Genomic DNA, 20,304 nt, shown 5'->3' on the forward strand with positions numbered 1-20,304 from the left:
AATAACCTCAGATATGCAGATGACACCACCCTTATGCCAGAAAGTGAGGAAGAACTAAAAAGCCTCTTGATGAAAGTGAAAGAGCAGAGTGAAAATGTTGGCTTAAAGCTCAACATTCAGAAAACTAAGGTCATGGTATCCGGTCACGTCACTTCATGGCAAATAAATGAGGAAACAATGGCTGAGTTTATATTTCTGGGCTCCAAAATCACTGCAAATGCTGACTGCAGCCATGTCATTAAAAGACGCTTACTCCTTGGAAGGGAAGTTATGACGAAGCTAGACAGCATATTAAAAAGCAGAGACATTACTTTGTCAACAAAGGTCTGTCTAGTCAAGGTTATGGCTTTTCCAGTTGTCATGTGTGAATGTGAGAGTTGGACTATAAAGAAAGCTGAGAGTTGAAGAATTGATGCTTTTGAACTGTGGTGTTGGAGAAGACTCTTGAGAGTCCCTTGGACTGCAAGGAGATCCAAACAGTCCATTCAAAAGGAGATCAGTCCTGGGTGTTCATTGGAAGGCCTGCTGTTGTAGCTGAAACTTTAATACTTTGGCCACCTGATACGAAGAGCTGACTCATTAGAAAAGACCCTACTGCTGGGAAAGATTGAGGGCAGGAGGAGAAGGGGACAACAGAGAACGAGATGGTTGGATGGCATCACTGACTCAACGGAGATGAGTTTGGGTGGACTCCGGGAGATGGTGGTGGACAGAGAGGCCTTGCGTGCTGCCGTTCATGTGGTCGCAAAGAGTCAGACAAGACTGAGCGACTGAACTCTACTGAACTGAAAATTGATCAGTTTTAACAAATCCTGTGTAGTGTTCCCTTTCATCCCTCCCATTCTATGTTTCCCAGTAGTTAACCTATGCTGCCAAGATTGAGGTCTGTATAAATTAGAAATTCACGTGGTTTGGTCCGATGTCATTTTTGAATGTCAGTAACTGAAACACTCTTCAGGCAAGCTCGATTTGTCATTTCTATTCACCTGCAAGTTAAGTCTACTGCTAACGCCACCAGGCCAGTGTGACGCAATGTGATTTTTTTTTTTTTTTTCAGCATTGAGCATGTTAAATATTTGTGGATTTCTGGTCCTGCTCCTTTATCTGTGAGTATGCTGCATCCTGTTTTCTTTCTTTTTTTTTTTTAATGTAGGCATAAATGAAATCTCAGAAGATGTTTATGTGACTGTTGAACCCAGCAATTCCAGGGATACTGAGAAGTCAGATAGTAGCGGAAGTGACCCTATCAGTGAAGAGGAATAGAGGTCCAAGAATGAGCCAGAAGATGCTGAAAACACAGAGTTGTCTCAGATGGGAAAAGAGCCATCTGCTGTCAAAAAAAAAAAAAAAAGAAGTCCAAATTTTTGAATCCAGTAGAGATGGAAGAGGAGCTGAAAGCACGTCACCAGCCAGTGAGAAAGTGGACTCAAGACCAGTCAAGGAGAAGATGAGGCACCAGCTTGAGAAGGACTTTTCAGACAAAGCAAAACCCTTTCCTCATCCCACAAAGGATAATCTGAAGGGAAAAGGTGAGACCGACTCCCCAAGAGTGCATTTGGGCCTGGATTCTGATTCAGAGAGCGGATTTGTCATAGATTTAAGAGAAGACCTTTCTGCGCTGGAGGGTCGAAAACCTAGGAAGGAAGCCAAAGAAACATCTCCCAAACAGGAGGGTAAGTGACTGTATCAGTTTCTGGTTTCTTGATTTGGTTTTTGAATGTCACATTGCCATTTATAGCATCACATGTCATGTCACATGATGCTCAGACATCATGAAGTGTGCACAACAAAGCTTAGGTTAGCTCCAAGTCATCTAGCTAGTTACTGAGCAGGACAAGGACTTGAGCTGGGCCTGCCTACCTTTAACCTTCTTGATACCCAATGTGGTTGATTTTGAGCACAGGAGAAGAAGTCTCTTAGAAAGTAATAGTTGCTTCCAGCAGTCAGGTCATTTTGAACCTAAGCAGTTTCCTTTCCAATATGTTCACTTACATGTCTCAAGTGGTTATCGATGCTAAGACATTGGACAGGTCTGAAATTGATAAAAGCATTCAGGTCAAACACCTTGATAAGTTTATTCCCCCTTACCTCCCCTCACACTGCCCAGGCATCTCAAAATACATTTTCTTACTAGAGTATAAGGTTTTCTGGGTGAGCGGCACCAGACTGCTGAGTTCTTCTTCAGGCCTGTAGAAATCCAAGGGACATTGTATGATGCACACATGAGCCCGTTTTCTGCCATATTTGCATTTAGCTGACATGGGCCCCAGGCCTCTCAACCTTGGCGCTATTGACATTTTATGCTGGACAATTCTTTGTCCTGTTTATTCAAGGATGCTTAGCAGTATCCCTGGCCCTTACAAACTGGATGTCAGTAGCATCTACCCAGTGGAGGACTTCAAAAGTGTCTAGACAAAGCTCAATCTCACCTAGTTGTGAACTGCTGCCTGAGTCTTCGCAGTTCTCCCTTTACTGCTGTTGGGGACTGAAAGAGCAGTGGCTTCTTTCAAACTTGCCACACCCCAGGCATGTTGGCAAAGCCTGCAGTGGAACATCAGATCAGTTCAGTTCAGTTCAGTCGCTCATTCGAGTCTGACTCTTTATGACCCCATGAATTGCAGTACGCCAGGCCTCTCTGTCCATCATCAACTCCCGGAGTCTATCCAAACCCATGTCCATCGAGTCGGTAATGCCATCCAACCATCTCATCCTCTGTCATGCCCTTCTCCTCCCGCCCCCAATCCTACCCAGCATTAGGGTCTTTTCTAATGAGTCAACCCTTCACATGAGGTGCCCAAAGTTTTGGAGTTTCAGCTTCCACATCAGACCTTCCAATGAACACCCAGGGTTGATCTCTTTTAGGATTGATTGATTGGATCTCCTTGCAGTCCAAGAGAATCTCAAGAGTCTTCTCCAACACCACAGTTCAAAAGCATCAATTCTTTGGTGCTCAGCTTTCTTCACCGTTCAACTCTCACATCCATACATCACCACAGGAAAAACCATAGCCTTGACTAGATGGACTTTTGTAGGCAAAGTAATGTCTCTGTTTTTAAATATGCTATCTCGGTTGGCAATAACCTTCCTTCCAATGAGTAAGCGTCTTTTAATTTCATGGCTGCAATCACCATCAGCACTGATTTTGGAGCCCCCAAAAATAAAGTCTGACACTGTTTCCCCATCTATTTCCCATTAAGTGATGAGACCAGATGCCATGATCCTGCTTTTCTGAACGTTGAGCTTTAAACCAACTTTTTCACTCTCCTCTTTCATCTTCATCAAGTGGCTCTTTAGTTCTTCTTCACTTTCTGACATAAGGGTGGTGTCATCCACATATCTGAGGTTATTGATATTTCTCCTGGCAGTCTTGATTCCAGCTTGTGTTTCTTCCAGCCCAGCGTTTCTCATGATGTACTCTGCATATAAGTTAAATAAGCAGGGTGACAATATATATCCTTGACGTACTCCTGTTCCTATTTGGAACCAGTCTGTTGTTCCATGTCCAGTTCTAACTGTTGCTTCCTGACCTGCATGCAGGTTTCCCAAGAGACAGGTCAGATGGTCTGGTATTGCCATCTCTTTCAGAATTTTCTACAGTTTATTGTGATCCACACAGTCAAAGGCTTTGGCATAGTCAATAAAGCAGAAATAGATGTTTTTTTCTGGAACTCTCTTGCTTTTTCGATGATCCAGCGGATATTGGCAATTTGATCTCTGGTTCCTCTGTCTTTTCTAAAGCCAGCTTGAACATCTGGAAGTTCACGGTTCATGTATAGGTGAAGCCTGGCTTGAAGAATTTTGAGCATTACTTTACTAGCTTGTGAGATGAGGGCAATTGTGTGGTAGTTTGAGCATTCTTTGGCATCGCCTTTCTTTGGGATTGGAACGAAAACTGACCCTTCCAGTCCTGTGGCCACTGCTGAGTTTTCCAAATTTGCTGGCATATCGAGTGCACTGATGGCTTCCACAGTTCCGCCCGGGAGCCAGGCTATGCCTGGATTCCAGTGTGCACGATGGTGCGGACTGGATGAGAAAGCTGTCCTTCTGCGACCATTGGGTGAAGGAGATGCACAACGCCTACAGGAACAATGTCGGCAGTGAGTGAGCCAGGGAGAGGGCCATCCATGGTGGTTGAAGGGTCTGTCTGCCTGGGCTCCAGGAGCACCCCAAGACCAAGGGAAATTCATCAAGAATGGATGCTGTCACTCATATCCCACCTGCTCGGTGCCAGCTTCCAAGAGGCTTAAAAATCCTAGCCCACTCAGTGTCGCCCTCATGACACCCTCTGGGAGAGGATCTCATCATCCCCACTTTGGGTCTGGGGAAGCTGAAGGAGAGATGACTTGTCTTGCCTATCCATGATTATGCCTCGGGCCCTACCGTGGTGCTCCACATGTGGTCCTTGGACCAGCAGCATCAGGGTCACCTGGAGGTTCCTTGGAAATGCAGACTCTCTGGTCCCCACCTCAAACCTGTCAGATCTGCAGCTCTGGGGTGGGCCTGGCTCTCTGCATCTTAAGTGGACTTCCAGGTGATTCTGATGCTTGTTGAAAGTTGAGGACCACGGGGTTTGCCCTGACTACTCTGGCCGTGGTCCCTGAAGCAACCACACGAGTTCTTCTCCTGGGAGCTTGTTAGAAATAGAGACTCCAGGCCCCTCCCAAGGCAACTGAGTCAGATCTGTGTCTTTAACAAGACTCCCTGGTGATTTGTGAAAACACTGGTTTGTAAGCTTGGCTCATTTTGGGATCCCCTGAGGAATTTACCGTTCTGCTGTTTTTGGCCTATCCGCTGCTTTGCATTGGGACTTACTGAGTTCCCTGGAGGATTCTACTGTGTGGACAAGTTATGAAAGCCACCAGCTACCATGTCAGGAGAGCATTGGTTTATCACACTGAATAAGAAACCTGCAGGGTGCCGGAGGCAGGGTTGATTCACCAATGACCCTTGATCACTATTTCTGGAATTCTCTAGGTCTTTGACCTTTACAGGTGAGGCTGCTTCTCCCCCAGGAGGCACGTGGGGATGTTTTTGATTATCATGATGTCTCTAAGCAGCTACTGGCTGGTAAAGGGAATACGATTTGTGTATGTGGATAATAAACTGTTCCATCTGCTCCTTGACCCCATTTTCAGAAAGAGTAGAGTCCCAGGAAGATCTTCGGGCCTCTGGCTGGACAGAACCCATTTCTAGGCCCAACGCTGCCACTTTCTTATTCCCCAAGCCTTAGTTTCTAAGTCAGTGAAATGGGGATAAAAATAATTCTGCATCCCTGGTGACTGAAAGGTTTGTTGTTCATGCATACAAAAGGCAGGATTCTGTGCCTGGAGTACAGCAGGTACTCAGTAGCATTTATCACTAGTTCCTTTCAGTTATGCTTCAGAGTCTTTTAGATTCTTCTCTGTTGTCTGCTTTCTGCAGAGAAACCATCAGTTCTTCAGGACAGATTTTCTGTGGTTGCAGCCCTGGCAACTGGGCATGGTTATTGAGCATATCCTCTATGAAAGGCTCTGTTATGAAGACTTTTTGTCCAAGAGTAATAGCTTCTTTTGCTCTTTGCAACATCTCTGTAATGTAACAATTTCATATAGATAAGTACTCTATTGATTTATTTTGGGCTGTGCTGGGTCTTCATTGCTGCATGAGCTTTTTCTCTAGTTGCAGAGAGCAAGGGGCAACTCTAGAGTTGTGATGCAAGGGCTTCTCGTTGCAAGGGGGTTCTGGTGGCCATGGCTCCATCCTTGGAAAAGAAGGAGCTGCTAAAGTCCTGGATCTGGACCTGTGTGCACCACCCCACAGAGCCTGCCAGCCCCCACCCCACCCAGAGGCCTGGCAAGTGGATTGTTAATGTCACAGAGCTTAATTTGGGGGACATGGTTTGCCACTTCCTGCCTCAGAAACAGATTCTAAGGAAATGCAAAAATGGTTAGGGTCTCAGCAGATGTAACCCATGAGAAGATGGCGGGTCCTGAGAGAAGGGTTCATGAGAGGAAAAGCTGAGAAAGCTTTACATATATCGTTCCAGCCTCCTGGAAGGCTCCTCCCCTTGACCAGCTCTATGGACTCATCCTTTTCCAGCCTCGGCCTCACTCCAGAGCAAGCATTCCCTCCCAGCTCGCACTCGAACCTTTCAGCTCAGTCAGGCCTGCCTGTACTTCCCTCCCCCAGCTCCCAATATTCCTCCTCCCCTCTTGTCAAGAAAGAGTTACCTTTGTGACATATGGCTTCATCACCGACCCTCCACGTGGAGTGTAAGCTCCATTAGCTGAGCACATACTGTGTGCTGGTCTCTCATGCACAGTCGCTCTGCACGGGCAGTGAGCAGAATATGCAGGCCGTCTCACCCATCACTCAGCTCATGGCCTGTCTACAAGCAGTCAGCACCTAAGTGTAACAAGCGTATCAGTTGACCACCAGATCTTTGGAGAAAAATAAAGTGGAGAATGGAGAACAGAGCAGGCTCTATGGATAGGCAGGATGGGAGGGTATGTGGTGATCAAGGCCTGCCTGGTTTTGACGTGACAGTAGGAAAAAGGTGGGAGGAGAGGAACTAAGCCTAGTCAGCATAAAAGGGATGGAATTTCCGGAGAGGAATCAAGGAGTTCAAAGGTTGGAGCTTCGTGTGGAAAGACAGAGTGCCCTCAGGGATGCACCAAGCAAAGGGCAATGTGGGTACGGGTGGTGTGGTCATGGAGGTGCCTGAGGCCTTTGGAGGCACTTCAACATTTTGTCCAAGCACTTATTTTTAAAGCAGATTTCTTTAACTTTAACAATGAATCGATATAGAGGAACTTCGTTACCTGGCTGTCCTTAACACTGGTGGTTCAGGGGCCCCAATGCAGGGGCACAGGTTTGACGTCTGCTTGGGGAACTGAGTTCCCACATGCCACATGGCATGGCATATATTCAGTTTGGAGGAGACAATATTAATAATAGGTATAAGAATGACCGTGGGAAAAACTGAGCGCCAAAGAATTGATGCTTTTGAACTGTGGTGCTGGAAAGACTCTTGAGACTCCCGTGGACTGCAAGGAGATCCAACCAGTCCATTTTAAAGGTAATCCATCCGGAATATTCATTGGAAGGACTGATTCTGAAGCTCCAATACCTAGGCCACGTGATTGGAAGTAGTGACTGATTGGAAAGGACTCGGATGCTGGGAAAGATTGAAGGCAGGAAAAGAAGGTGACAACAGAGGATGAGCTGCTGGGATAGCATCACTGACTCAATGGACAAGTGTTTGAGCAAGCTCTGGGAGTTGATGATGGACAGGTAAGCCTACAGCAGGGCGTACTGCATTTCATGGGGTCCCAAAGAATCAGATATGACTAAGCGAGTGAACTGACTGATAGGGGTGATACACCAAGATCTGACCAAATCAGTGGTGTGAATCTAATGAATTAGCACATGTTTCCAGAATTGGTGTACCAGGTCAAGTGCCGGTCTCAGGTGAGCCTATGTGAAGCCCTCTGTTGGGGTGAGAGGGAGAGTCTAGAGACCCTTTTCCAAGTTCAGATCTAATTGAGAAGAATCTCTACCCTGAGCATGCGACAGAGATCAAAAGAAACTTTGCTTCTGTCAGAGTTAGATTGAGAACCTGCTTAGGCTTCTGGTCGTGGGCACCCCACTACATGCCCACTCATTCTTACCTGGAGAATGACAGAGAAGTCCATAGAGCTGTTACTGCTATTCACTTGGTTTCTCACGTTAAAGGGGGCTTCCTAGGGTGGTGTAGCAGATGTTTTGAAATGATCATTTACTATTGTGAAGTGAAATACTAATGGATAATAATACCTCCTTAAAACTAAAATGTTCTGTCCCAGGAAATTTTTAAAAAGAAACAAAAAGAAAAACACAACTGTCTTGGAGATCAACATCCAGTACTACAAAGAGAAATAGGGAGTGAACACTTTGTTGGTTCAGTGGTTAAGACTTGACCTTCCAATGCAGGGGGTGCAGCTTCTATCTACATGGAGCTAAGATCCCACATGTCTCAAGAACAAAACATAAAACAAGTGATATGATAACATAAACATAAAAGAAGTGATGTGATAACAATTCAGTAAAGAGCTGAAAAATGGTCCACATGTTTTTTTTTTTTTTAAAGAACTAAGAGTAGGTCATTTATACTCAAGGGTTCCTCAGATGGTGGTAGTGATAAAGAACCCACCTGTTAATGCAGGAGAAATAAGAGACACAGGTTTGATCCCTGTGTCAGGAAGGTCCCCTGAAGGAGGCCATGGCAACCCACTCCAGTATTCTTGCCTGGAGAATCTCAGGGACAAAAGAACCTGGGGTCTATAGCGTCACAAAGAGTTGGACACAACTGAACACACACATGTATTCATACTCACAAGAACGCATGCTCCAGTAGGTCAATGTTTGAGCACTCACACTTGCACCCAGATGTGTCCTCACTGAGGATTCAGCCTGGCAAATGCAGGAGGACACAAGTGTGCAGTCTCAGCCGTTCAGAAAGCCATCGAGGCACTGTGGTCATCATGTGATTGAAACAAACTGCAAAGCAACCCATGGTTAGGCTCTGAATAAAACAAAATATAGACTTCTCAGGTTTACACAATAATTGCAGCCCTGGAAAACTTTTATTAAACTCATGGGACAAAGTGCAGATAAGGGTCTCCACTCAGGGTATTATGAATGGTTTTGGACTAACTTAAATATCTGGCAGAACATTTGAGAATCATTCACGTCTAACGTGTATGCCATGAAGCAGGCACCTGCCCCCATGTGTAGTACCCCCTCCCGTATCACGACAACAGTAAAAAACCACACCCCTAGAATTTGTCACAGCCACTCCTTCTTCTTCAAGAACTGCTGGTCTAGGGCCGCCCTCTCTTAGTGAGCCAGGAAGAGGTAGAGCTGACAGAGATGCCACTTTATAAACTAAAGTGAAGTGAAGTGGATTCACTCAGTCATATCCGACTCTTTGTGACCCCTTAGGCTATACAGTTCATGGAATTCTCCAAGCCAGAATACTGGAGGGGGTGGCCTTTCCCTTCTCCAGGGGATTTCCTGACCCAGGGACCAAACCCAGGTTTCCTGCATTGCAGACAGTTTCCTTATGAGCTGAGCCACCAGGGAAGCCCAAGAATCCTGGCTTGGGTAGCCTATCCCTTCTTCGGGGGATCTTCCCAACCCAGGAACTGGGGTCTCCTGCCATTGCAGGGTCTCCTCCATTTCTCCTATGGGATTCTTTCCCAGTGTAGTAGCTATAATGATCACCTGAGTTAAATTTGCTCATTCCAATTCATTTTAGCTCCCTGAATCCTAAGATTTTGAGGTTTTCACTTGCTCTCTCCTGCTTGACCCCGTCCACCTTACCTTGATTCATGCACCTAACATTCCAGGTGCCTATGCAATGCCATTCTTTACAGCATCAGATCTCTACTTTCATCTCCAGACACATCCCTAGCTGAGCTGCATTTCTGTTTTGCTCCAACCACTTTGGGATTGCTGAAGCCGTTGTTGCAGCTTGGTAAGGAGGCTGTTCCTACTGGCATCTAGAGAAGGCTCTGCAACAGAGATTTGCTGGATTGTGCCTGGGTTGACAGATTTGGTTAGAGCAGGAGAAACAGGAGACAGGGGCTCAGTTTTCAATTTTGCAAGTTTGAGATGCCTGCTAGATTCCTAGGTGGGGAGGACATGAGGGCAGGTGGAGGCTTGAATCGGGCCAGGTCAGGACAGAACATGTAATTCTGAGAATATGGATTTATTCATGGGGTTGGATTCAAAGCAGTAGGTCTCATAACTTAGGGGAGGTGGGGAGTGAGGGATGCTGCTGGCAAGTGATTGCTGAGCAGGGGTGCTGCTAAATTTTCTGCAGTGCACAGAACATTCCCCATGACATAGAATTATCCAGCTGCAATGGCAGTAGTGCTAAAGTTCAGAGACCCTGACCCAGAGCATAAAGAAAGAGTGAGAGGCCTGAGCCACTTGCCCATGTTATTGTTGTTTAGTTGTTCAGTCCTGTCTGACTCTTTGCAGCCCCATGGACTGTAGCCCCCAGGCTCCTCTGCCCATGGGACTTTCCAGGCAAGAATACTGGAGTGGGGTGTCATTTCCTTAGAAATATAAATATAAAAATATACATTAAAATATATAGTAACCTTCAAGGTAAGGCCCCATTGCACAGAGAAATAAAGTTACCTACCCAGGATCATGCATGATTTGTGGTTGAAATTGGCCTTTATACTTGGGTCTGTCTGCCATGTAGCTTGCGTTTTCAACTAAGACCAATGAACTGCAATGTTGCAGGACAGGGCATCTCTTCACTTTCATGGGTCCTCACCACTTAGTGTTGTAGGGTTCGTTGTCCCAGAGGTAGGAATCAAGGCTTAGGTGAGGATTTTTATGGGAGTGGAATGAAGCACAAAGTGCTTTCTTCAAGAAAGCAGCTCCCACCCATCGAAATAGTTCTATCCAATCCTGAATTTTGAAGAAAAAGGGCGATCCTCCCACCTGAAAACTTTCCTCTTTTTTATTCTTCCACTGTCAATATCACCAGCCTCCTTGCTTTTCTCTGCAGAAAGCAAGACTTTGGAAGCCAGGCTTTCTTTGAGGGCATGGATGCAGGGCCGGGTACCCCGGATTTCCAGATGTTGTCTTGATTTTTTTTTTTTCTTCTTACAGAGTGAATGAGATGAGGAAGATCTCTGATTTACTGATTGATAAGAGCATCTGCCAGGATGTCCTGTCTAAAAATACTATTCCTGTGAAGGAGCCATTATCTGGTGCCTCCTGAAAGACCATTCTTTACAGTCTGCCTATGTCTTCTGAATAAAGGAGTTTTTTACCTTTTTTTAACTTAAAAAGAAGTGCTTATATTTTTGTTGTAAAACTTTGTTGGAGGTGGGGCATGACTCATGGCATGCAAAATCTTAGTTCCCTGACCAGAGATGGAACCTGTGCCCCCTGTAGTGAAAGCATGGTCTTAACCACTGACTGCCAAGGAAGTGCCTTTAAAGCATTTTGTTTGGATGGCTGTTCCTCTTATGGCTGGAGACATAGGTAGTGGGATTTTAGTCCATCATGTATCTAAGCTGGCTTGTCTTCTTTCAGGACACCACAGGGATGAGTTGGGCGTTGGTTAGTGTATTTTGATTTTTGCAGAATCGCATAGTTGAAGAAAAAGAAATGTTTTTATTTACATAATGAATGCACATGGGAGCAAACAAAGTACGATCCCATTATGACCCGCCTGGCTCTTCTGTCCATGGAATTCTTTTTTATTTTTTGTAATAAATTTATTTATTTTAGTTGGGGTACTTACTTTACAATATTGTAGTGGTTTTTGCCATACACTGACATGAATCAGCCATGGGTCCACATGTGTTCCCCATCTTGAACCCCCCTCCCACCTCCCTCCCCATCCCACCCCTCTGGGTCATCCCATTGCCCAAACCCTGAGCCTTTGTCTCATGCATCGAACCTGGGTTGGTGTTCTGTTTCACATATGATAATAAACATGTTTCAATGCTGTTCTCTCAGAACGTCCCACCCTCACCTTCTCCCTCAGAGTCCATAAGACTGTTCTATGCATCGGTGTCTCTTATTCTGTCTCGCATATAGGGTTTCGTTACCATCTTTGAAATTCCATATATATGCATTAGTATACTGTATTGGTGTTTTTCTTTCTGGCTTACTCCACTCTGTATAATGGGCTCCAGGTTCATCCATCTCAATAGAACTGATTCAAATGTATTCTTTTTAATGGCTGAGTAATATTCCCTTGTGTATACGTACCACAGCTTCCTTATCCATTTGTCTGCTGATGGACATCTAGGTTGCTTCCATGTCCGAGCTATTGTAAACAGTGCTGCGATGAACATTGGGGTATATGCGTCTCTTTCAATTCTGGTTTCTTCGGTGTGTATGCCCAGCAGTGGAATTCTTAAGGTAAGAATACTGGAGTGGGTTGTCCCCCCTTATGCAAGTCAAAGTACAGAAAGATGATTAATGAAAATCCAGTCTATACCTGCAACTTATGATCACTGTTCCTCTTTATCAACCTCCTCACCCACCAAAAAAAAAAAAAAAAAAAAGTGTGACCAGTGTTGGCTCCCCTTTTTTTTTGTCCATCCTCGGTCCCTGTTGTCTCTATTTAGTCTCCTTGGGTAGCTCTTTTAAACCTCAGTCTGGGTGATCTGGTCCCAATCTTACAATGTCTAGACACTTTTGAAGCAGGAAGTCCAGGGGAGGGCTGCACTGTGTGTCTCATATGGGATCTTAGTTCCCCAGGGATCAAACCTGTGCTTCTTGAGTTGGAAGATGAAGTCATAAACACTGGACCACCAGGGAATCCCCTGGACCCCTTTTTATTGTCCCAACTGGAATGTGAGTGCTACTGCCATCTAGTGCGTGGAGGTCAGCAATTCTGTCAAACATTTTGCAGTGTCAGAATCGCTCCAGGCCCTCTACCCCGACCCCACTAGGCCCAAATGTCCACACTGAGAAACACAAGAACACACATATTAGTATCTGCGTTTCCTTTCCTCCTTTCCCCCCCCTTCCTTCCTTCCTTCCTTCCTTTCTTCCTTCCTCTCTTTCTTTCTTCCTTCCTTCCTTCCTTTTTCTTCCTTCCTTTCTTTCTTTCTTTCTTTCTTTTAATCCCTGGTTTGCATTTATAGCCTAAGCTGTCTTCCTATCGGCTGAGAAGTTCAAATGTTGACAGCCAGGGTGAATTCTGCAAGTATTCCCCATGTAGAAGGGCAGAGGTAGAAGGTGTCCTGATAAGCTACTAGGAGCTAAATGAGAAAGAGAAGCTCATCTTTTCTCTCTGTGGAAGATGGTTGAGTCCATACACAGTTGAAAGTTTGAGAGACTTAACTCCTAAAGGTCCACTCCCAGGGAGCCTAGAGCAGTCCACTCCCTGGCTTTGGGTGGTTTCTCCTTAGAATGCACATTACAATAGCTCCTTCACCTCATGTTTTGTGAAAAGAAGTGCTTTATTTTTCATTGTTCTTGATTATGAATATTCAGTTTTTAGGCTAAAATTAAGAGATTGCACTTACTCTAGATACACCCGGGGAGGCAACATGCCCTTTAGGCTTCCCATGTGGCTTTGTGGGAAAGAATCCTCCTCCAGTGCAGGAGACGTGGGTTTGATGCCTGGGTCAAGAGCATCCCCTGAAGAAGGAAATGGCTATCCATTCCAAAATTCCAGCCTGGGAAATCTCATGGACAGAGAAGCCCGTTGGACTGCAGTCCATGTGGTTGCAAAGAATCTGACATGACTGAGCACACACACACAAACAAAAGCAAAAATAAACAAACAAAATTCAGTGCAGACACACACAGGTACACACGCATGCTCAACCCTGAGTATTTTGGTGATGTGTAGATCTGTTTGTATGAACCCCAAAGATTCATACAAGGTACACAAGGATTAAGGCAAATCATGCAGCATTTTCTGTACTCATGGACAGCATTGGTCCAAAACAGGGGCTTAATGTCTTACCTGCCAATTGTAAACACCTAAGGAACCTTTATATGGCCAGTGCTCGGGCCTTCCCTCATGCCGCTGAATTCAGTGTTTGGGGGTGGGGACAAGTAGTCAGGCTTATTTTTCTAAAGCTCTGGACTGGAGCAATGCCAATGTTAAGCCAAGTTTAGCAGTCAGCAGCTGGCACAGTTTCCAGCCTGTGAACAGAATCTGGCCCCCAACTGGTTTCTGTAAATAAAGTTTTATTGGAACACAGCCATCTGCATGTAACACAATATTTTATGGCACTTTTGGAGTAGAGCCTGTACTCCTGCAGAGATTCATTTACTCTGTGGCTTGTTATGGGAAATATTGGGTGACCCCTGACTGATATGATTAGTTGTGTTTTTCGGTAAGAGCTGTGTGGAATCTGTTAACCACATAGGAATGTTGTAGAGAACAAGATGTCCTCCTGTAACATGGGCAACACCGCCATCCCCAGCTACTCCGCTTCATGGGAAGAATTTTGGTGAGATACTTCTTTTCCAACTTTACGCATGAAAAGGCTGCCTTTGTTTTCCCTCTGGAATGCAGGGGTTCCTCATTTATGAGAGCAGAAATGATGAAATGGGCCTCCTGTCTTTCCCCTTTTACTGTCATGTTCTCAGTTCAACTGTTGAAGTCCTAATCATACTGCTGTTTAGTTGGAACTTCCTCTTTTCTATGTTCATCAGTCCTCCTCCTCCTTTTTTTGGGGGGTGCACTTTTTTCCCTCTTTCTTGCTGTCTGTTCAGTTTGTAAGAGGCCTTTCCAGTAAAATTGAATGCAATTTTTTCCCCCTCTAAAGTAGCTGCACATTCAGCCATTCTCCTTGCAAGCATCTTCAGCCCTGGTCCTGAGAGTGTCTCTGAAGGGCCCCAGATCATCAGGTACACACACACCAGACAAACACATGAATGCACACGTGCACACTCGGGTCAGAATTTTTAGAGCTATTTCTTTAATGACAAGATTGCTGTCCCAGTTTGCTTTGAAAGCTCACTTTTGGATTCTCGCTGGTGGCCAACCCCAAGTGTTTCCTTGGGACAGGGCCCTTCATAATCTTGCCTCATTATGGTAATAAATGAAGTTGGAGCGATTTGTGGCTCCAGTCTCCTATGAGTGGGTTGGGTGGGGATTTGGGGTGACTACCTGTGGCCCCTTAAAATGGTAAGTCTCTGGTGTGTGGTATTAGGAGAACCCCCCCCCTTCTTGGGTGCAGGGCAGCATGCAAGGGTCATGTTAAGAGGGAGAATGAAGGCTTTGGAGGAGCCCTGCATTCCAGCATTCAGTCTGTACCTTGGTCTTTCTACCAGGTTGGTGGATGGAGCTGACGTTCCGGGTAGGGGTAGCAAAGAGATGGGAGAAGTCAGTAGTGAGCTCACAGCCAGTGGAACTAGCTCAGAGGTGGCTCATCTTTGTTCCTGAGGGATCCTTGAGGGAGCCTACATCCTTTCTGACCTGCTTTCAGGGAACAGTCAGAGGAACTTGGCACCCCTTATCAGAGCCTAAGTGCATTCGGGTCTATCGGAGGTGATGTCAGGGTGAAAGACAATGTTTCCTGTCTGCATAGTCTCTCACTGTTTTCTGGGCCTTTGCTGCTTCCACCGTTTTGTCGCTTTGCTACGTTTTGGGGGTCACTAGAGGCAGCAGCAGAGGAAGAGGGGAAGGAATTCAAGAAATGCAAGCTCATGGATCCTTGGGAATCTGGGCCAGCTTGGTCAAACAAAGACCCACAGCAGACATGGAGGTTGGGTTGGTGGTAGGGACAGGCAGGAACTTTGGATCTGAGTCATTAAGTAGAGGCATTTTCCCACAGTCAGTGTGAGGAGGAGTTGGCACCCCACCTGAGCAATAAGACACATGTTCATGTCCAAGACTAATTAGTCCCCATTCCTCAGATAGATGCAAGGAGCCAAAAGGAGGTACAGCACACCACCTGGAGTATATGTCTGTCTTCTATTTTCCCATTCTCTAAATATTTATTTGGCTAGGCAGGGTCTTATTTGTGAGCCGCGGGATCTTTGACCTTCCTTGGTGGCATGTGAACCCTGAGTTGTGGCATGTGGAATCTAGTTCCCTGACTAGAGATCAAACCTGAGCTCCCCGCATTTGGAATATGGAGTCTTAACGTCTGTACCTGCAGATACCAAGGACATTCCTATTTTCCCTTTCTTTCTAATGTGAGCTTGAGACTAGGTTGATGAAGAATGAAGTCTCTGGGTAAATGAGGAGCTGGGCTCCCCATCTTTATCAAAGAATTGATGCTTTTGAACTGTGTTGTTGGAGAAGACTCTTGAGAGTCCCTTGGATTGCAAAGAGATCCAGCCAGTCCATCCTAAAGGCAATCAGTCCTGAGTGTTCATTGGAAGGACTGATGTTGAAGCTGAAACTCCAAGACTTCGGCCACCTGACGCAAAGAGCCGAATCATTTGAAAAGACCCTGATACTTGGAAGGACTTGTGGGCAAAGAGTTGGGCATGACTGAGCAACTGAGTTGATTACAGTATCATCAGGAATTCTGTGTGCATACAAAACTGAAAATAAAAATCAAGGTTAATGATGAAGCAACTCTCCATAGCCAGAAATAGCAAATGGGATTCACAGAAATACATAGAGCAGAGATATAGAGGTGTCTGGGAGCAGAAAATGGAGAATCAAAGTGGGATACAGCAGTCAACTCAGGATTAAAAATCATAAATTAAAACAGATCCTAAAGGTTAGATTCCTAAGGTTATATCATTCATAGCAAATTTTAAAAACAAATTAAGAACCTAGAAAGAGGGGAGACTCCCAGATCACAGTTGTTTTCTACCTTACTATATATGAGATATATATATATATATATATATATATATATATATATATGAAATATGTTAATAAATAAGTTTGCTTAGTATTGTTAGTATTATTAGTATTAGAAAGGCAATCATTCATTTCAGTTCACTTCAGTTATCCAGTCATTTGTGACCCCACGGACTGCAGTATTCTAGGCCTTCCTGTGTCTCACCAATTCCTGGAGAGTACTCAAATTCATGTCCATTGAGTCGGTGATGCCATCCAACCATCTCTTCCTCTTTCGTCCCCTTCTCCTCTCACCTTCAATCTTTCCCAGCATGAGGGTCTTTTCAAATGAGTCAGCTCTTTGCATTACGTGGACAAAATATAGAAATGAAAGTTAAGGAAATAATAATGAACACAAATTTGAAAAATGATAATAAGCATAATTTAAAGAGAGGTCTAGGTATTTCCTTTGAGTTGTTTGTTATGTGGTGCAGTTCAGTGTCAGATAGTCACTTGTTCCAGATTCTGCTTGTCATGATTGGCTACGATTGACCCTCAACTGAACAATCTCCATATTAGCTGCTGAGTTTTAATCTGTTGCACATGTCACTTCTGGGGTATTTTACCCTTCTTTGCTTCATTTCACTTCCTTTGTTTGCAAGTCAATTCGGTGTTGATTTTCCACCCTGAGGTGAGGGAGCAGCGACCCCTCATTCAAGCTCACATGCTCAGTGGTTTGGTGGTGAGAATGGGAACTTTGAAAACAATTATCACTGAGATATCTGTGGATTTTTGAATGGATGGACCACAGTGGGCTTACCATTTCCAAAGGTGTCATGTAGTTTCTTGATCCACTCTGCTCAGGTACCTGGCTGTTCCACAGGGCCACTGAACCAAATGAGCCCTGCATTTCATACATTTCCCAGGTCTAAGCAACTCAGTTTCTCAGGTTTTCTGCAAGGCAACTGATTTTGTTTGTCTATGTGCTTTGTCCCCTGACAAGGTCCATGAGGAACAAGTGAGTGGGTGGGGAGCAAGGCACTGTCTCAGATGGGCTATACATCTTACTCACCTGTATGGCCCCAGGCACTCTCTTTGCTGGCTGTGCCAAAAAGGCACGGTTGCAGGTGTGCCACTTGTCTCCAGAACGGAGCTGGTCTCAGGCTGTGAGGCTGCTGGCCAATGTGAACTGTCCATGAACCCAGGAAGACACGGTGAACAATTGGCAGCCTGTTCAGAGCTTGGTGGGAGATGTCGTCTCTGTGGCTGAGATATGAGCAGCCCCTTGGCTTCTGCCTCTTGCTGTCACACACATTGCACTCTGCCTCCCTGGTGAAAAGGTCATAAAAGGTGGCTGACGTGGTCTCCTTTTGTATTTTCCAGTGTGCAAATGTTTGTTTTGTGAGCATGACAGCATTCACTATGTGGCCTTATAGCCTATTTGGAAGAAAGTTGTTGTTGTTTTTTTTGTTGTTTTTGCATAAATTTTATCTCTAGTTTCCCCACAGTTTAGGTTGCTCTGCCACCTTTGCTCTGTCAAATTGTCCTCAGGACATTAAAGGCTGGCCTTTACCGTGAGGCAGATGATACAGTCTGGGCCTACCTTTTAAGACCCATTAAATGATCGTGTACAGGAGTTTCTGAGTCATTTCTTTGTGGATAATTGCATTTAAGGGTATATTCTGTGTTTTTGTTTTTGTTTTGTTCTCCCCAGTTAGGCTGCCCTCTGTGATCACAAGCTCCCCATTGACACGGATGTGAGAGGGTTTCCTATTGTGTGCAAGCTTCTCCTCCTTTACGACTCCTTCTACAAAACGAGAATCCATCCCCAGAGTAATTTATCTCTGTTTATGTTTCTTATACTTTGTCCTTCCACCTCTTGGAGACTGGTTTGCCTTTATGGATATCTAGGTGGTGAAATTCCAGTTGGGCTATTTCAAATCCTGAAAGATGATACTGTGAAAGTGCTGCACTCAATATGCCTGCAAATTCGGAAAACTCAGCAGCAGCCACAGGACTGGGAAAGGTCAGTTTTATCCCAATCCCAAGGAAAGGCAATGCCAAAGACTGCACAATCTACCGCACAATTGCACTCATCTCATGCTAGTAAAGTAATGCTCAAAATTCTCCAACCCAGGCTTCAGCAATACATGAACCATAAACTTCTAGATGTTCAAGCTGGTTTTAGAAAAGCCAAAGGAACCAGAGATCAAATTACCAACATCCGGTGGATCATCAAAAAAAGCAAGAGAGTTCCAGAAACAAACAAACAAACAAAAACCCCATCCATTTCTACTTTATTGACTATGCCAAAGCCTTTGACTGTATGGGTCACAGTAAACTGTGGAAATTTCTAAAAGAGATGGGCATACCAGACCACCTGACCTGGCTCTTGAGAAACCTGTATGCAGCTCAGGAATCAGCAGTTAGAACTGGACATGGAACAACAGACTGGTTCCAAATAGGGAAAGGAATAATTCAAGGCTGTATATTGGCCCTGCTTATAAAACTTACATGCAGAGTACATCATGAGAAACGCTGGACTCTCACAAAGCACAAGCTGGAAACAAGACTACCGGGAGAATTATCAATAACAACAGATACGCAGATGACACCACCATTATGGCAGAAAGTGAAGACCTAAAGTGCCTCCAGATGAAAGTGAGAGAGAAGAGTGAAAAAGTTGGCTTAAAGCTCAACATTCAGAAAAAACTAAGATCATGGCAACTGGTTCTATCAGTTCATGGCAAATAGATGGGGAAACAGTGTCAGACATTGTATTTTGGGGCTCCAAAATTACTGCAGATTGTGGTTGGAGCCATGAAATGAAAAGACACTTACTCCTTGGAAGGAAAGTTATGACCAACCTAGATAGCGTATTACAGAGTACAAGGGGCTGGTGCACCAGGATGATGCGGAGGGATGGGATGGTGAGGGAGGAGCGAAGGGGATTCTGGAAGGGGAACACATGCACATCCACGGTGAATACATGTCAAAGTATGGCAAAACAAATACAATATCGAAAAGTTAAAAAATAGATAAATAAACTAATTTAAAAAAAAATAAAATAAAATAAAAATCAGGGAAATTACTTTGCCAGCAAAGTCCATCCAGTCAATGCCATGATTTTTCCAGTAGTCATGTATGGATGTGAGAGCTGGACTGTGAAGTAAGCTGAGCACCAGAGACTTGATGTTTTTAAACTATGTTCTTGGAGAAGACTCTTGAAAGTCCCTTGGACTGCAAGGAGAACCAACCAGTCCATCCTAAAGGGGATCAGCCCTGGGTGTTCATTGGAAGGACTGATGCTGAAGCTGAAACTCCAATACTTTGGCCGCCACTTGCGAAGAACTGACTTATTGGAAAAGACCCTAATGCTGGGAAGGATTGTGGGCAGGAGGAGAAGGGGACGACAGAGGACAAAATGGCTGGATGGCATCACTGACTCAATAGACATGAGTTTGGGTAAACTCTGGGAGTTGTTGATGGACAAGGAGGCCTGGCATGCTGTGGTTCATGCGGTCGCAAAGAGTCGGACACAACTGAGCAACTGAAATGAACTGAACTGAACTGAGTTGAAGAGACAGGCAACAGAGTATACAAGTTGTTTTATGGAAGTTGTTCCATGTGCCAATGATCCTTAGATATATTTATGTGGAAAGAATTGGTTTCTGACCTCTATTCCTCTGACATTTTGAGACCCAAATGATACCCTTGGAAGGGCTACTTTATGAACTGAAACACTGTTGTTGTTCAGTCACTAAACTATGTTTGACTCTTCATGTCCTCTTGGACTACAGCACACCAAGACTCTGTATCTCATCTTCTCCCAGAGTCTTCCTGAGATCGAATCCTTTGAATCAGTGGTGCTATCCAAAATTTTCATCCTCTCTTATCCACTGCTCCTTCTTCTGCCATCATTTCCTAAGGATTGGTATTTTTTCTAATAAGCCAGCTCTTCATGTGGTCAAAGCATTAGCTTCATCTTCAACATCAGTCCTTCCATTAAATCATCAGGGTTAATTTACTTTAGGATCGAC

General features: G+C 44.7%; 1 non-coding gene across 1 annotated transcript; it reads left to right on the forward strand.

The window, feature by feature from the left end:
- Nucleotides 1-10,995: 10,995 nt before the first annotated feature.
- Nucleotides 10,996-11,142, forward strand: LOC145537871 (small nucleolar RNA SNORA79). The gene has a single exon (XR_014076467.1). It is a non-coding gene; the product is annotated as a small nucleolar RNA SNORA79 (small nucleolar RNA).
- The last annotated feature ends 9,162 nt before the right edge of the window (nt 11,143-20,304 follow it).

Source organism: Giraffa tippelskirchi, chromosome Y, assembly GCF_054371585.1.
Source record: "Giraffa tippelskirchi isolate mGirTip1 chromosome Y, T2T-mGirTip1v1.2.pri, whole genome shotgun sequence".
Lineage (NCBI taxonomy): Eukaryota > Metazoa > Chordata > Mammalia > Artiodactyla > Giraffidae > Giraffa > Giraffa tippelskirchi.